The sequence below is a fragment of the Cygnus olor genome, chromosome 32 (genome assembly GCF_009769625.2).
Source record: "Cygnus olor isolate bCygOlo1 chromosome 32, bCygOlo1.pri.v2, whole genome shotgun sequence".
NCBI classification, from domain to species: domain Eukaryota; kingdom Metazoa; phylum Chordata; class Aves; order Anseriformes; family Anatidae; genus Cygnus; species Cygnus olor.
This window is the reverse complement of record NC_054089.1, coordinates 35,511-52,543: the sequence shown is the minus strand read 5'-3', so window position 1 is coordinate 52,543 and position 17,033 is coordinate 35,511. Positions and strand designations below refer to the sequence as shown.

Here is a 17,033-nt window from a genome sequence, read left to right as displayed (position 1 = left end):
TGAGGGTAATCCTGGCTGCAAGGAGCCCATGTCCTCGATCACTGCATTGATTAGTCACAAATCATGCAGTAATCTCCATTTCCCGCTCTTCTTCTTGATGACAAACACTGGTGAATTCCATGGGCTCTTTGTCGGAACAATATGTCGTTGTTGGAGTTTTTCTTGAACCACCTCCTGCAGCGCTGTGACCCTATCTCTTGTAAGCGGCCATTGGTCCACCCATACCGGTGATTCACCTTTCTATGTGAGACGGAGTGTCGGTCGCCCATCAATGGCCGCTACTGAAAATTTTCAGGGGAGGAGATGGTGAATTTACATTGTCCCATCACTTCTCACCCCATCAGGCTGATGGGGATATTAGCAATGTAAGGGCATACTGTGCCCGTAGTACCTTCTTGGGTTTTTATAGTAAGCATCGTCACACTCTGAAAGGTGTATGACATTCCTCCCACTCCAACCAATCCGCCTGTGGGAGTTGTCATGGGCCAAGAAGAGGGCCAGTCTTTAATGGCAATGACTGTAACATCCGCTCCAGTGTCCACCAGCATCTTGCATTGACTGGAGTGTGGGTGCTCAGAGTTATTCCAAAGGGTAACAGTAAGCATTGCCCGATGCTGGGTTATGTCAGCGGCCCAAAACACCTTGGGGAATCCGGTTGACCCGAATCTTGCCGCTCCCCTGATAGCGTCCACAGCCTTTGGTACTACCGCTTGGAAAAGAATCAATTGAGCAATTCTAGTTCCCTTTGGTATCGACAATGGTGGAGACGGTGTCCAAGCCATAGTTTGGATTTGTCCATTATACTTGTCATCAATTATCCCCGGCAAAACAAAGAATCCGGTCAAAGTTGTACTTGATCGTTCTAGCATCAATGCACTACAGTCATTCCCAATTGGTCCTTTGACGTTCAATGGAACTTTATGAACGTGAGTATCCCACGAAGTGGCATCTGTTACTGTGGAGACATCCACTCCGGCACTCCCTCTGGTTCTGGCTGAGAGGGTGACCACGGTGGTAACCGTGGCAGCGGGGCTGCAGGTGGCGCTGGACCCTGCGTTAGCATTACATTTGGAGCCCTCCCTCGTGGGAGGTTCCTTCTTTGACCGGGAGGCGGGGGTGCTTGTGTCGTCACGCGGCCCTGTCCCGCGCTTCTCTTCACGTTTCCCTGCCGTGGCGGCAAAGGCTGCCCTTCCGCGTTGTATTTAGAGCGGCATTGGCTCGCCCAGTGGCGTTCCCTCCCATATCTGGGACACAAAGTGGGTGGAACTGCTGGCGAGCTGCCCTCCCGCCCACTCTGGGTGCATGCGAAGACTATGTGGCTCGGGTGTCCACACCTATAGCATTTTTGCTGACCCTTGCGGTCCTGACTGATGGTTAGCGTTGCAAAAGCGGACACCAGCAATTCAGTATGAAGTTCGATAGAACCCACTCGGTTACATGCCTCTATCATCTGAGCTATTGTTGTATTCATGGGCAGAGCCTGTATCACCTTTTTACAGTTGGTATTTGCGTTTTCTACCACTAGCTTTTGTAGCAAGGTGCCTTTTGCTTCCCTATTGTCAATCTGCTTATCTAGTGCATCGTGAAGCTGATCTATGAACTGCATGTATGGTTCAGACACCCCTTGCTGGACCTTTGTAAAGGACAGCGTGGGCTTTCTGGTCTCTGGAATTCTTAACATTGCTTGGAGGGCTAGGGTTGCAGTCAGCCGGAGGATGCCTGGATCTAGACACGCCTGAAGGCATGGATGCACTATCGGGTCTGTATCCATCAGTTGAGGTATACCGGCTCTGAAAAGCGGATCCCCTGACTTCCTTTCTAAATTTTGAAGCACTGCATGTTCGCACAAGTCTCTCCATTTCTCTTCCCATAATAATTTTTGTGTTGGAGTTAATATTATCTCCGCCATTTGTCGTATGTCAAAGGGGGTTAAAAGCTGTCCTGTCATGACATTCTCCAGCAGGGACTGCGTATACGGCGCCGATAACCCATAAGTGATCACCGTCTTACACAGTTCTTTAATAAGGTCCCACTGGAAGGGGTTTCAGTCATTTTGCCCGCGATTCCGAACTTGGACTGGAAAAACGAGTCCTGCGCCCCCTCCCCCCCCCCCTTTATTGCTTCTCTATGAAGTTATTTCCAACGATCTCGGGGGTCAAAAGGATCCCCTGCAGGTGGCACCGCTGACCTTGTGGGCAGTGGCAACAGCAGTGCTGAGGGCCACTGAGATATTGAACGATCTCAAGGAGCAAAGGGACCCCCCATGGGCGGCACCGCTGGCCTTGTGGGCGGTGGCAGTGGCAGTGCTGACAGCCGCTGAGATATTGTCTCTGCCTCTGTTCCCAAGTCTGTCAGGTTTACTTCCTCTGGCAGTACGCAGTCACCGCCTTTTATTTCACCCGCCTGCGTACCCTGAGCAGCCGCTGTCTGTACCCTTTTTTCCGTTTGCCATGATTTCAGTGTCTCAGTTACTAAGTGCCAGGTCGTCATCACCTCAGCAGCTGTTGTATCTCCCCGTGAGGCAGTGTCCCATATAGTTGTTCCCGCGTTCTCCCAAGTTTTTACATCAAACACCACCGAAGCTGTTGCCGGGGCTCCATTCTTTCATAAGAACTTTAGCAATCGTTTCACTTTATACAGGTCATATTTCACTCCTCTTTTTACCAGGAGTTGAGTCAGTTAGCTATCTCCTCCTCCTCAGCCGATAGATTAGCTCCCATAGTAAATGCCCCAGCCGCTCATCTGCTTCTTGAGGTGATGTCCTGGGATTAAAGCTGCGGTCCTGCCACCAGCTTGAGTCATTCGGCTGGGGTCCCTTTGGACACTTCTCTAGCATTGCTCTCTTCCCGATCACGTCGGGGTCACCATTTGAAGGGATGAAAGACATGGACTCCCGATGGCTTTTGAACAGAAGACATTTATTGCCATTTTTCTCCACTACATATACTTTCCCTGTAGCCCCATGCTCTGTCCAAGCGCCTGAACCTGTCATACAATTGGTTAGAGATCCTCAGACATGCGCCTCAAGCCAGCCAGCAGTTGGCCACTGCGCAAAGCTCATCTTTAACACTGCAGCCAAGGTATTTATCTCAACCTTGCTCAAGTTTTTGTTTCTACTGCTTACTTCCTCATTATCTGTAGTTCAGGGATGTGTGAAACAGCGCAAGGCCACCTGCGAATTCCTTCCCCTCAGTACTCAGTACTTGAGGTGTGGCCTCACCAGAGCCGAGTACAGGGGGACAATCTCGCCCCTGGTCCAGCTGTTTACACTGCTGCTGATACAAGCCAAGATGCCATTGGCATTCTTGGCCACCTTGGCACACTGCCGGCTCATGTTCAGGCAAACGTCGACCAACACCCCCATATCCCTTCCCTTTGCACAGCTTTCCAGCCACTCTGCCCCAAGCCTGTAGCATTGCATGGGGTTGTTGTGGCCAAAGTGCAGGACCTGGCACTCAGCCATGTTGAACCTCATCCCATTGGCCTCTGCACATTGGTCCAACTTATACAGGTTCCTCTGCTGGGCCTTTCTACCCTCTGGCAGATCGATAATTCCTCCCAGCTTGGTGTCATCTGCAAACTTACTGAGGGTGCACTCAATTCCCTTGTCTAACTCATCAGTAAAGATATTAAAGAGAATGGGCCCCAACACCGACCCCATGGGCCTCCAGCTGCTCCAGGAGAATACTGTGGGAGACCATGTCTAAGGCCTTGCTGAAGTCTAGGTAGACTACGTCAACAGTGTTTCCCTCATCCACCAGATGGATCACCCGGTCGTAGAAGGAGATGTGGTTGGCCAGGCAGGACTTGCAGTTCATGAACACATGTTGACTGGGCCTGATCCCCTGGTGGTCCCGCATATGCATTCAAGATGACCTGTTCCATCACCTTTAATGGCATTGAGGCTGTAGTTCCCCAATTCCTTCTTACGACACTTCTTATAGATGGGCGTCACATTAGCAAGTCTTCAGTCATCTGGGACCTCTCCAGATGACCATGACCACTGACAGATGATGGAAAACGGCCCAGCAATCACATCCACCAACTATCTCAGCACCCTCAGGTGCATCCCATCAGGGTCATTTGTAGGTGACTAGCTTGCCTAAATAACCTCTAACCCAATCCTCTTCAACCAGGAGAAAGTCTTCCTCCAGATTTTCTCTTCTTGTTTCTGGGCTCAGTGGCACATGGAGGCTAGCCTTAGCAGTGAAGACTGAAGCAAAGAAAACATTCAGTAATTCTGCGTTCTCTGTATCCACTGTCACAAAGGCACCCGCCCCATTTAACGGTACACCCACATTTTCCTTAGTCTTCCTTTTGCTGCTGATTTATTTGAAAAAGCCCTTGTAGTCCTTGATGTCTCTTGCCAAATTTAATTCTAACTAGACCTTGACCTTCCTCATTGCATCCCTGCATTTTCTGACAATGTTCCTATATTCTGCTCAAGTGGTCTGTCCCTTCTTCCATGTCATATACACTTTCTTTTTCTGCTTAAGTTTACCCAAGAGCTCCTTACCCATCCACACAGGTCTCCTGCCTCCCGTGCTCAACTTCTTTCTCGTAGGGATGCACCAATCCTGAACTTGGAGGAAGTGGTGCTTGAATATTAGCCAACTCTCCTGGACCCCCTTTCCCACTGGGGCCCTGGCCCAGGGGATTCCTCCAGTTAGGTCCCTGAAGAGGTCAAAGTTAGCTCTCTTGAAATCCAGGGTTGCAGCCCTCCTTTTTGCCCTTCTTCCTCCTCTCAGGATCTTGAACTCCAATATCTCGTGATCACTGCAGCCGAGACTGCCCTCAGCCTTCATGTTTCCAACTAAGCTATCTTTGTTTGTTAGTACCAGGTCCAGCAGTGTCCCTCTCCTTGTTGGCTCACCTACCACCTGCATCAAGAAGTTACCTGCAATGTTCTACACTAACCTCCTGGAAGGTTTGTTCTGAGTTGTGTTGTCTTCAAGCAAATATCGGTGTGGTTAAAGTCCCCCGTAAGAACCAGTGCCTGAGAATGTGAGGCAACTTGCAGCTGCCTGTAGAAGGCCTCATCCACTTCCTCTTTCTGATCCAGTGGCCTGTGGTAAACAACCACCACAATGTCACCCCTGTTGGCCTGCCCTTAAATCCTCACCCATAGGCTCTCAACTCACACTTTGTCCCCCCCTAGGCAGAGTTGCATAGATTCCAGTTGCTCACTCACGTAAAGAGCAACTCCTCCACCTCGCTTTCCTTGCCTCTCCTTCCTAAAAGACACAAAGCCGTCCATGGCCATGTTCCAGTTATGGAAGCTGTCCCACCATGCCTCAGTAATTGCAACGAGATCATAGCCCTGCAACAGCATGCACACCTCCAGTTCCCCTTGTTTATTCCCTGTGCTATGTGTGTTTATGCAGAGACATTTGAGTTGGGCTCCCAATGCGTCTGCCTTTCTGGATGGGGCAACTATAACTCATCCTTGTGGGCCAACAGTAGCTCTCCTGTTAAACTCTGTTCTCTCTCTGGGCTCTGGGCATCCTTTGCTGTCTGTGGTGTTCAACTGGCCTGAGTGGTACAGCATGTCATCCTGTACCTTATCACCAGCATGCATGATGCTATCCCCCTCCCCCATCGAGTATAGCTTAAAGCCCAATCAATCAGCCCTGCCAGCTCATGACCGAGAACACTCTTCTCCCTTTGGGAAAGATGAATCGTGTCCAATGCTAGCAAGCCTGGTGCCAGGTAAATCTTTCTGTCACCAAAGAACCTGATATTTTGGCGATGACACCAGACACAGAGCCATGTGCTAATGGACACTATCCTTTTGTTCCTGTTGCTGTCAGTACTGGGGAGAATGGAGGAGAAGGTGACTTGTACAGACGAGTTCCTGATCATCCATCCCAAATCCACTCCAACACCAAGTGTCCTCCTGACTGCTCCCATTGGCTGAGGGATGTGCCAGCTCCAGGAGAGCCTGGCAGGGTGCACAGCGGCATTACCCTGCACCCAGAGTCTTACCATGGGGAGGTAGGTGTGAAGATTTCTCCCCCAGTGAGCTCTCCTCTGCCTTCCCAACCCAGGCTACCATGAACCTCTCCCACTCCTCTCCATGCTCCCCATGCCAGCTGCAAGCAGTTTCCCCAGCCCTGCTGCACCTTGCAGAGGAGATACGCCTGGGCAGAGCTGTCTCTCTGCATTGCTGCCTGCTTGCCAGGAGCTCCGTCCCTCCAACCCATGAGCCGTCCCAGCTTAGCAGCACAGGCTCAGGCCAAAGCATGTTACTGAACCCCCCAAACCCCAGTGGGTTTGAGCAGAGCCCAGGAGCCTCATACACTGAGAGGAAACGGAAGACATATTTCTCAAATAGTCAAAGTCTGATGCAAACTCCAAAGCCTCTCTCAGTGTTAATGAGTCCCACTGAGGGACATTACTGACAAAGCTCCCCCCCGCCATGGGCTTGTGAGAGCAGAAAAGTGCAGGCAGTGATGACACGGATGCAAAGGTAAAGTTAAGGTGGCCCTGATGCTCAGGAAACCTTGATGTGTCTCATCAAGTCCAACAGTCAGGCGCTAAGCCCAGCCTCTGGGAAGGGAGATCCTGTCCCTCCAGTGGGGTTTAGGGCTCTTGCTTGGTCAGTTCAGTGTGGGGATGGGCAATGCCAAGTACAAGGCTACAGGAGGACATCTCCTAGGCTCTTGGAGGGGGATGAGGAGGCATTGAGACCCTAATGCTGTAACAATAAAGTGTCTCCTTATAGGCGTCATTGACAAAGACAAGAGTCACAGATCAGCAGATAAAGATGATCTCTTGCACCACAGCTTTACCCTTCAATTAACATTTCAACTCAGCCCCCATCTAACCACGCCCAAACCTGAATTTTGTGATATTCTTTCTTTCATGCTCTTTCATACAAAGAGGAAAAACTCCACCATCACTGCAACCACCCCTCAAGTAGTCTCTGCATAATTCTCTGCTGCCCAGAGCCTGCATGACTTAGGGCCAAAGAAGCCTAAATCCCTCAGCCTGTGCCACGCTGCTCCAGAAATTGCCACAGCAGCACTGAGGCACCTTCCTGCCTTGACTGATGTCTCTCCATCTGCCCTCAGTAATCCATGAAACACAAAGCCAGGGGCTCTGGGTGACCTCTGTCCTTCAATAAACCTTTCTCCTCCACCTCAGTCCCAGTGCCCCCAGCTGTATTTTGTGATATTCATTCTTTCTCGTGCTCTTTCCTACTGGGAGGAAAAGCACCTACATATCTGAAACCACCCCTCAAGCAGTCTCTGCGTACTTCTCTACTGCCTGGAGCCTCCATACACCAGGGGCAAAGGATCCCAGGTCTCTCAAACTGTTCATCTCATGTACTTCAGTCCCTGAAGCCCACATTGGCAGACCTCCCCTCCACACTCTCCAGTTTCTCTGCACTCCTCCAAAACCTGGAGCCGCACCCTGAGATACACTGCTCCAGAGGTAGCCACAGCAGCACTGAGTCAAGGGGGATGATAACTCAAGCGGTCTGGGTGGCCCCCATTGCCTCTAGTGCAGCCCCATAAGGAGCTGGCCTTGTTCCCTGTCAGCATGTCCCACTGGCTCCTATGGTGTCCTCGTAGCACCCAGGCCCTTCTCCTCAGGGTCCCTCCTCAGCTGCTCACGTCCAACCCCACCCTGATGGATGGCCCACATGCAGCACTGGCGACATCTCCTTGCCACCTTCAGGGGGGTTCTATTGGCTGAAAGCATGGAAATTCCCAAGGTCAATTCCCCCTGCCCTGAAGCTCCATTTTGTCACCTGTTCATGGTTGGGTGCAGATGGCTCATCCTGATGGTGGTGACTCATTATGTAACACCATGAGGAGTGTCAGGACTCTACAGGCACTAAAAGAGGTACTTGTTTAGTGGAACTTCTGACCCAGGCAGGAATTACCATGAGAACCATCTCTGAAACACCCAGTGACACTACAAAGCAAGCAAAACCAGGACCAGAGTAAGTGAATGTTGGACTGTTTGCCTGCTAGGGTATTTTACAGGAAAATGTATACCTACACAGGCACACATAAAACATGGACCCCTCCAGCAGCTGGACTTGGACCTTCTGTCTAGGCAGGAGCTTGTCCCACGATCCCCTCCCATTCCCTAAACACACAAACCGTACTGAGTCTCTCCTGCACAGAATCACTGAACCTTTGATGCTGGGAGGCAGCAAGCTCCCACCATTTATCTGCCTCCTTCTGCTGTTGATTTTGGTCAGGAGTTCCTTTCTCATTTGTGCCAGCCTCCTGCCACCTTTGCTCACTTGCTATGTGTCAGGTTGGATCATTCATGAGCTTGACGAAGAGATGATAGACCAAAGAACAATGGTTTGAATCTTAAAGAAGGGTAGATGTAGATTAGATATGAGGAAGAAATTATTTTCTTATCAGGGTGGTGAGTCCTAGGAAGAGGTTGCCCAGAGAACCTGTGGATGCCCCATCCCAGAAAGTGTTCAAGGCCAGGTTGGACGGGGCTTTGAGCAAACTGGTCTAGTGGAAGGTGTCCCTGCCCATGGCAGGGCTGTAATATTTATATAATCTTTAAAGTCCCTTCCAACCCAATCCATTCTATCTGTCAATGCTCCAACACCAACCAGCTCCCTGCACCCCTCCTCTCTGCAGGGCCATATCCCAAAGGAATCCTCCAAGCAGGTCCCTCAGCAGGCCCAAATCTGCTCACCTCAATTCTTCTCCTTTGCCTTGGTCCCCTCTCTCAGCATCCTCCACTCTACCTTCTCACTTTTTTCAAATCCCTGAGAAATTTATGTTGCGTTCTAAGTATGAGGTCCTGCAGGTCACCTCACCTCACCGACTCCTCAGTCACCCGTGTCAGCCGGATGTCATCAAGGAGCTCTCAAACCCTCCTGGAGGGTTAGTGTAAGGGTATGCAGAAGCAGAGGGTCTGCTCCTGCCCGGATATCTGGTCAAGGACCTTTTCCAGTGCACCAAGGGATGCTGATAAGGGAGGCCATGATGGGAGCCATACCTGGTCAGTTGTGCCAATTGATAAGGAAAGGGACAGAACATGGGGATGCTGACTCACACAACGCTGCCCGATTGAGGGGTTCTAAATTGAGATAAGAGCAAGAAGGGGCACCAATAAGGTCAACAATATGACTATGACACAGGAATATGCTCAGGTGGCCAACAAGGCCATCAGCGTCTTGGCTGGGATCAGAAATAGTGCAGCCATCAGGGCGAGGAAAGTGACTGTCCACTGTAGTCAGCTCTGTTGAAGCCACACCTCGAATACCGTGTTCAGTTTGGGGCCCCTGACTACAAGAAGGACATCGAGGTGCTGCAGCGTGTGCAAAGAAGGGTAACAGAGCTGGTGAAAGCTCTAGAGAACAAGTCTGGTGGGGAGACGTTGAGGGAGCTGGGGTTGCTTAGCCTGGAGAAGAGGAGGCTCAGGGGAGACCTTAATGCTCTCACAACTCCCTCCTAAGAGGTTGTAGCAGGGTGGGGGTCGGTCTTTCTACCAAGCAGCAAGCAACAGGAGAAGAGGAAATGGCTTCAAGTTTCACCAGGGGAGGTGTGGGGTGGATATGAGGAAAAATTTCTTCCCTGAAAGGCTTGTGAGGCCTTGGAATAGGCTGCCCAGGGAAGCAGTCGAGTCACTGTCCCTGCAGCTATGTAAAAGACGTGTAGATGTGGTGCTTGGGGCTGTGGTTTGGTGGTAGACTTGGCAGGGCTGGGTTAGTGGTTGGACTTGATGACCTCAGAGCTTTTTTCCAGCCTAAATGATTCGACGATTCTATGATAATAAACAGAATTGCTGAGACACAGACCAGACCAAGCAAACATAGAGACAAGAAGACACAAACCATGAGGATTCTTTTTAACAGAAGAGTAAAGAAAGCAGCTAGAAATAGATCTTTTTATAAGAGAACTTTCCTAGCTAGAGAAAGAGGAAAGCATATGTGTGCAACTTTAAACTTTAAGAAAATTAAAAACTTGCTAAATATGGACAAGAAACACACAAAGAAATAAAAACACCATCACTTTTGATTAAAACTTCAGGAATTATTTGGTATTCATTACCAGTGAGGTTTACAGAATTTGCCAGAAATATTTTTTTCTGGGGGTGAATCTGTCAAATTCTTTTAAATTTAAGTGTCACTGACAAACCTTTGAGCCCAAAAAAATAGGTACTGAGTGGTGTCCCAGTGGGCAGGAGGGCACTGGTGGCTGTCTGATCGAGGTGTCATAGTGGGGCAGGGGAGCAGCTGTGGCTGTGTCACCCAGGTGTCAAAGTGGATAGGAGGGTAGCGCTGCCTGTGTCACCCAGGTGTCACAGCGGGCAGGAGGGCAGCGGTGCTTGTGTCACCCAGCTGTCACAGTGGGGCTGTGACATGGCAGCCCAAGTGGGAAAAAGTGCCAGGGGTGCAGGCAGGCCCCAGTCAGGATGGAAGCCCTTGGAAGCAGGCAGCAGAGGGCGGAGCAGGGCAGGACAGGGAGGTGAGTGAGCGATGGAGCAGGGGCTGAAGCAGTGTCCGAGGCTGAGCAGGGCCAGAGTCCCGCTGCAGCCTGAGCAGGGGCTGGAGCTCAGCAGCTGCTCGAGCAAGGGCTGGCTTTGAGCAGCCCCCACAGCAGAATGGGAACCAAGTATCTGCTGCAGAAATGGTGTTGCAGACCTTCAGCCCAAGCAGTGATATGAAAGTTTTTGAGTGTCCTGGGAAGATGCTTGGGTATCTTGGGGAGATCCTTGGTTACTCTGGGAAGAGGCATGGGTTCTCCAGGGATATGTTTTGGTGTCAAGGGAGGTGCTTGCTTGACTTGAGCAAGGCAGTCGGGTGCTCTAGGAAGATGTTGGATTCCTTGGGGAGATGCTTGACAGGTCCACAAAGATGGGTGGTGTGCCCAGGGACGTGCTTGCATGTTCCACCAAGATGTTTTAGGACTTCCAGGGAGATGAATGAGTGACCAGGGGAGAACCTTGGGTGCAGCAGAGAAATGCTTATGTGCTCTGGGGAGGGAGGTGCTTGTGTGCTCTGGGAATGTCCTTGGGCTCTCTAGGAAGATGCTCTGGAAGGTTCCCCTGGGAGATACTTGGGTGCCCCAGGAGGTGCTTGAGTACTGCAGAGAGCAGTTTGTCTCCTCCAGGAAGGGGCTTGAATGCTCCGGGAGTATTGTTGAGTTCCCTGGGCAGGTGCTTGTTTGCCCCGTTGAGATGCTTGGGTGCACCAACAAGATTGCTGAGTGTTCAAGAATGATGCTTGGATGCTTTGGGGAGATATATGTTTCCTCAGGTGACAAGCACTAGTTTTCTGAAAACAAGCTTGTGTTCCCCTGGGAGGTGTTTGTGCACCACAGGGAAGCACTGGGTGTCCCTAGGAAGATGCCTGGATGCCCCTGGTGGTGTTTGTGTACCTTGAGGAGATGCTACAGTGCACAAAGGAGATGCTTGGGTACTCCAGAGACATGCCTGGGTGCGCCCTGTGTTATACTTTCCAGCTCTAAATTGATGCTTGGGTGCTCTTGGAATGTTCTTGTGTGCCTCCAGGATAAGACTCTGTTCTGCAGACAAGACTGTGTGCTCCTGAAAGGTGCTTGAATGCCCTGAGGAGATGCCAGCATGCCCTGGGAAAATGCTTGGGTACACCAGGGAGATCCTTGGTATTCAAGGGAGGTGATTGTGTTGCCCAGGGAGGTGTTTGTCTGTCCCAGGGAAATGAATGGTTTCTCCCGGAATGTGCTGGTTTGCCTTAGGGAGATGCTTGGGTGCTACAAGGATGCTCTTGGGTGCCCCTTTTAGACAGTTGGGTGCCTACTGTTTCCCAGGAAGGTGCTTGGGTCCTCCAAGGAGATGCTTCTTTTCTAAGGGGAGATGCTTTTGGGTAATGCAAAGAGGTGTTGGGATGCAACAGGAGAGATCCTGGAAGGATGTACCTGGATGTCCTAGGGAGATGGTTCAGTGCTCTAGGTAGGTTCTTTACTTCTTCAAGGAGATGCTTTTGTGGTGTGGGAGAATTTTTCAGTGCATCTATAGTGAGATGCTTGAGTGCAACTAGAAGATGCATGGGTCCCCCAGGAAAATGGAAGCATCCTCTGGGGAGATGCCTTGTGTGCGCCAGGTGGTGTTTTGGAGCCCTGGGGAGATGCTTGGGTTCTCCATTCAGATGCAGGAGTGCTTTGGGGAGATTGTTGGGCGCTCCAGTGAGGTGCTTGGGTGTTCCAGGCAGGTGCTTCTGTGCTGCAGGGAGATGCTTGGGTGACTGTGGGAGAACCTCGTGTGATTAGGGGGTAACTTTGTGTGCCTCAGGGAGGTTTTTTGTGTGCCCAAGAGATATACTTATCATACAATCATGGAATCATAGAATGGCCTTGGTTAGAAGGGAACTCAAGGATCATCTAACTCCAACCCTCCTGCCATAGGCAGGGATGCAACACACTAGATCACGTTGCTCAGGTTCTCATCTTACTTGGTTTTGAAGTCAGCTAACCTGGCCTTATTTCCCTGGGGAGAAGCTTGTAAGCTTTGGGAATATCCTTGGGCTCTCTAGGAAGCTGCTCAGTTCCCAGGGGTCGCTTGGATGCCCAAGGAGGTGCCTGGGTACTGCAGAGAGCAGTTTGTGTTCTACAGGAAGGTGCTGGAGTGCTCCAATTGTGCTCTTGATTGCCTTAGGAATTTGCTTGGGTGTCCCTGTGAGCAGTTTGAGTGTTCCTGGGAGGAGGTTGTGACCCAAAGGCAGGTGCTGGCTGCCTCTAGGGAGGTGCTTAGGTGCCACTTGCGGTGCTGGCGTGCCATAGAGAAATGCTTGCATACCCCAAGAAACTCCTTGGGTCCTCTGGGCAGGTGCTTGGATTCCCCAGGGAGATGCTTGTGTACCCAGGAAGATGTTTGGCTGACCCAGGTCGACATATAGTTTCTCCAGAGAGGAGCTTCATTGCAGGAGGGACATTCCTGGGTGCTTGAAAGATACTCTTGTTTGCTTCCAAGAGGTGTTTGTGTGCCCCAGGCATATGATTCTGTGCTCATAGGAGATGCCTGTGTGCTCTTGGAAATGTTTTTCTGCTCCTGTGGACTGCTTGGGTCCTGAAAACGTCCATGCTTGGGTGTCCAGCACTAATGCTTGCGTGGTTCAGGGAGATTCGTGGAGCCTTCAGGGGCATGGAAAGTGCCTTGGAATGTTCCTACAGTGGTCCAGAAACATGCTCGGGACCCCACAAGATATTCAAGGATCCCCTGGTTACATTCTTACCTGTCCCCAGAAGTTACTTGAGTGTTCCAGGAATGTGCTTGTATGCTCTGGGGAGATGCTTGGGTGCTGCAGGAAGGTGCTTGGATGCCCTGATGGAGGTGCTTCTGTTGCCTGGGGAGATACTTGATTGCTCCAGGGGGATTTCTGAGTGTTGCACAGAGATGCTTGGTGCCTCAAGAGAGGTGCTTGTTTCCCTTGGGAAGATGATTGGGTGCCTTGTGGAAATGCCATGCTACCCCAAGGAGGTCCTTGGAACCTCAAGGGAGATGCTTATCTACTGTTTGGATAAGCTTGGGTGCTCCAAAGAGATGCTTGAGTGCCCCAGGGACATGTGGTGTGCCCAAATGAGGGGCTTAGGTTGTCCATGGAGGTTTGTGGGTGACCCAGAAAGATCCTTGGGCATTCCAGGGAGATGTGTGTCTTCTCCTGGGAGGCGCTTGATGGCTGTACGGAGGTGCTTGGGAGTTCCAAGGATGTTCTTGCATGCCCTCTAGCGATGCTGGGATAGCTATGATTGATGCTTTTGTGCCCCCTGGAGGTGCTTGGTTGCTGTAGGCTCTAGCAATTCCCTGTATGCCACAATCATCTCACTTAGGCAGGCAGGAATTTCCCAGGGAACTCAAACATCTCCACACTTCTCTGATTCTCTGATCCCTGGAGGTGCTTGTTGGCCCCAGTGAAATGGAGATAAGAGAATCTCAGTAGATGGGATGCTGATTAACGAATATCTAGATTGCTGTATTGAACTAGCAGATGTTGTTGTTAACTACTGTACAAAGTAATTGGAGCAAGAAATTTTGGGGCCTTTCACAAAGGGTAACTCCTAACGAAGATAGAGGACCTGTCTCAAGAACCAGCTGAAACCGCTCCTGTGGTTCAGACAAGAGCCAAGGACCCAAAGCGCAAGCACCAGAAGAAGAGGTAAAAAGTTCAGATGCAAGGAAGAGGAAGGAAGAGCCTTACTTCATCTCAACCACCTGAGACGACCACCAGAGAGCAGTACACAGGCGCGGATGGGAAGACCACATGTAGATTAGTTCTTGGAACTAATTATAATACCAGATGGGCATAGGGTATGCTTATGTATAAGCGCATTACAAAATTCATGCATATGTAAACTTACACTGTATATAGCTAGAGCACACATTGTTAACTGTGAGTGTAACTTCGAGGAATTATCCCTTACGCTCACGGCGCTGAAATAAAGGCATACCCACTTTTTAACTTCATTGTGAGTTGTGGAGTGTTTCTGCGTATCACCAGGGCAATGCTTGCTTTCTCCAGGGGGGAACTTGGGTGTTCCAGGGAGATGCTTGGTGAGTCAGCAAGAAACTAAGCACCCTTGGGGGAGTGTCTGAGTACATCAGGAGGTAATTGGTTTTCCTGGGGATATGCTTAGGTGCCCAAAGAGGTGCTTGTGTTCCCCTGGAGGTGTTTGGGTGCTCCAAGGCAGGAGCCTGCTTCTTAAAGACTGAATGCTCCAGGGAAATATTTTTGTGTCCAGGGAGACAGTCAGGTGCTGCAATGAGCTGCTTGGGTGCTCCAGGTTGATGCCTTCTTTTCCCTGGAGGTGCTTGGGTTCCCTGGACTGATATAAGAATGTTCCAGTGAGTGCATTGTGTGCTCTGTAAAGCTGCTTGTTTTTTGCTTGGGATATGCTTGAGTGCCTCAGGAATTTGCTTGGGTGCTCCAGGAAGGTACTTGAATGCCATGGGGCATTCTTGGAGGTGCTTGGTTTCCCATGGAATATGGTAGTGTGTGTTGGGGAGAGAGTTGGGTGCTCCCAGGATGTTCTTGGGTGTCCCCAGGAGATGAGCAAGTAGTCCTGTAGATGCTTTTGTGTCCTACAGAGGTGGTTGGGTATTGAAAGGAGAGGCCTTGGTGAGCAGGAGGGCAGTGGTGGCTGTGTCACCCAGCTGTCACAGGAGGGCAGTGTGAAGAATTTCCTCCAAATATCTAATGGAAATGAGTCCTCAGTTTAAGACCACGTCCAAGAAGAAGCTTGGGTGCTCCAGAATGGTGCTTGAATGCACTGGGAAGATGCTTTGGTGCTCAAACGGGGAGCTTGTGTTCTCTGGTTATGTGCTTGGGTACCTTGGGATGATGTTTTTTTCTTATTTTTCACTGCTTTGAAACTTAGGTGCCTTGGAGAATAGAAATCAAGTATGTTGAAGATCCCATTACTTGTAATACTGGAAGACTGTGATTTCTTTCTTAATCTGCTAATAAGAAAAACAAAGACAAATTAGCAGAAAGCAGAAATGAAAGCTTAAGAACACTTTCTATTACTATAAAAATAAAGACTGTAATAGAGTTAGTAATATTTAGCAAATAGTGTGCTACCACCATCACAATGACCTATTACCCCTTCTACGTTCAGATGCATCCTTATGCATCCAAAATAGAGAGTAGGATATAAACTGTATGGACCTGTATCAGCAGTGGTTTCACAACAATTAGAAAGAGTTAGAAACAGTTCCTGAAAAGCCACAACAAGCTCAAGAAGTTAATGTCTAGATTTTGAATAATTACCCATTAAGTCCTCTCTCTTCTTACAGTAGAGCATCCTCCTGACTAACTTGCACAGTGCTCTCTGAATAGGAGAGATTTGTTTGTTAAAGCTAAAGGAAGAAATGGAAAACCAAGAAAGCTAATTACTTTTAACTTAAGTATTAAAAGTTAAGTTACAAAAGTTCACAGGCCCTGAGATAACATAAATAAAGCCCTTCTCTAGCTGAAAGATCTCATGTTTTCAGGAGCGGTCTCCCTGAATCCAAATAATCCTCTCTCTTTCACAGGCAGAACAGAGTGTCCGTTCTAACTCTTTCTCAGATGTGGAAGAAGAGATCGAGATGACCAGTGCCTGAAAAAAGAGGAACTCTCTTTTTAGGGCAGACTGATAGGCATAACAAATTTTATCTGTTCTCAAGCACGAGCAACCCCAAGACAAATGGGTTCAAGGATCTTGAATCTGAAGACTGAATATCCAACGTATACTGGGAACACCTAACTTGCACCATGGATGCCTCATGAAGATTTCTGCTGAGTTCTGACAACTTGGAAATCATCTTTTACAGGAAGAGACCAGAGAATTTGACTCATTAGTGTAAAACTGGCACAGGCAGAAATCTCCCAAATTACAGATGGTCATGCGTATTAGTTAAAAAGAGATTAGAGTGTGACTAGACAGAAGTCTCAAACTCTTGTCATATATTTTAATTTCTCTCCAAAGATGGAACGACCACAAAGTATTACCATGCCTGACTGGCTGTAGAGGGAGAGAGAGGAAGTGAAAGACTTAGAAAAGCACCTTCCCTTCATAGCTCTCCTGCCCCCACAATGGTTCTCTTGAAAAACTACTGACAGACTAAGGTTAACTGCTTTGAAAGATCTGTATGGGTGGACCCATTGTCTTCAAGGTCAAGCTTTTTCCTGCTGAAACTGCCAACAATTATGCCAAGTATAACAATGGTTTTGCAATACAGATAAACGTCTTCCACACTGAAACGAGAAAGTCTGACTTTTGTTGTTGTCTGTGCACAGACAACTAAGCAGTAAAGAGCAATGCTAAATAACCATGATAGCCAGAATGCACAAATCCTGCATAACAGTGAGAGAAAGTGCTATAATACAAAACAAAAGTTACTTCCACGAAATCAGTTTTGTCATAGTCTTCCCAATGTTTGTAAATACATTGATTAATCGTGCCATATACTTTTTCCAAGTGAAATACGTCAAATCCCTTAGTTAGCTCAATGACAGCGTGCAGGAGTTTCTGAAGAAAACAATGGGAAAAAAAAAAAACTTTACAAGAACACAAGATCTTTTGAATACG

At 49.3% G+C, this 17,033-nt stretch overlaps 1 long non-coding RNA gene across 1 annotated transcript; it reads left to right on the top strand.

Annotated features, from left to right (window-relative positions):
• Positions 1 to 10,356: 10,356 nt before the first annotated feature.
• Positions 10,357 to 15,282, top strand: LOC121062577. Its single transcript, XR_005815621.1, has 3 exons — positions 10,357 to 11,279; positions 11,912 to 11,919; positions 15,088 to 15,282. It is a non-coding gene; the product is annotated as an uncharacterized LOC121062577 (long non-coding RNA).
• The last annotated feature ends 1,751 nt before the right edge of the window (positions 15,283 to 17,033 follow it).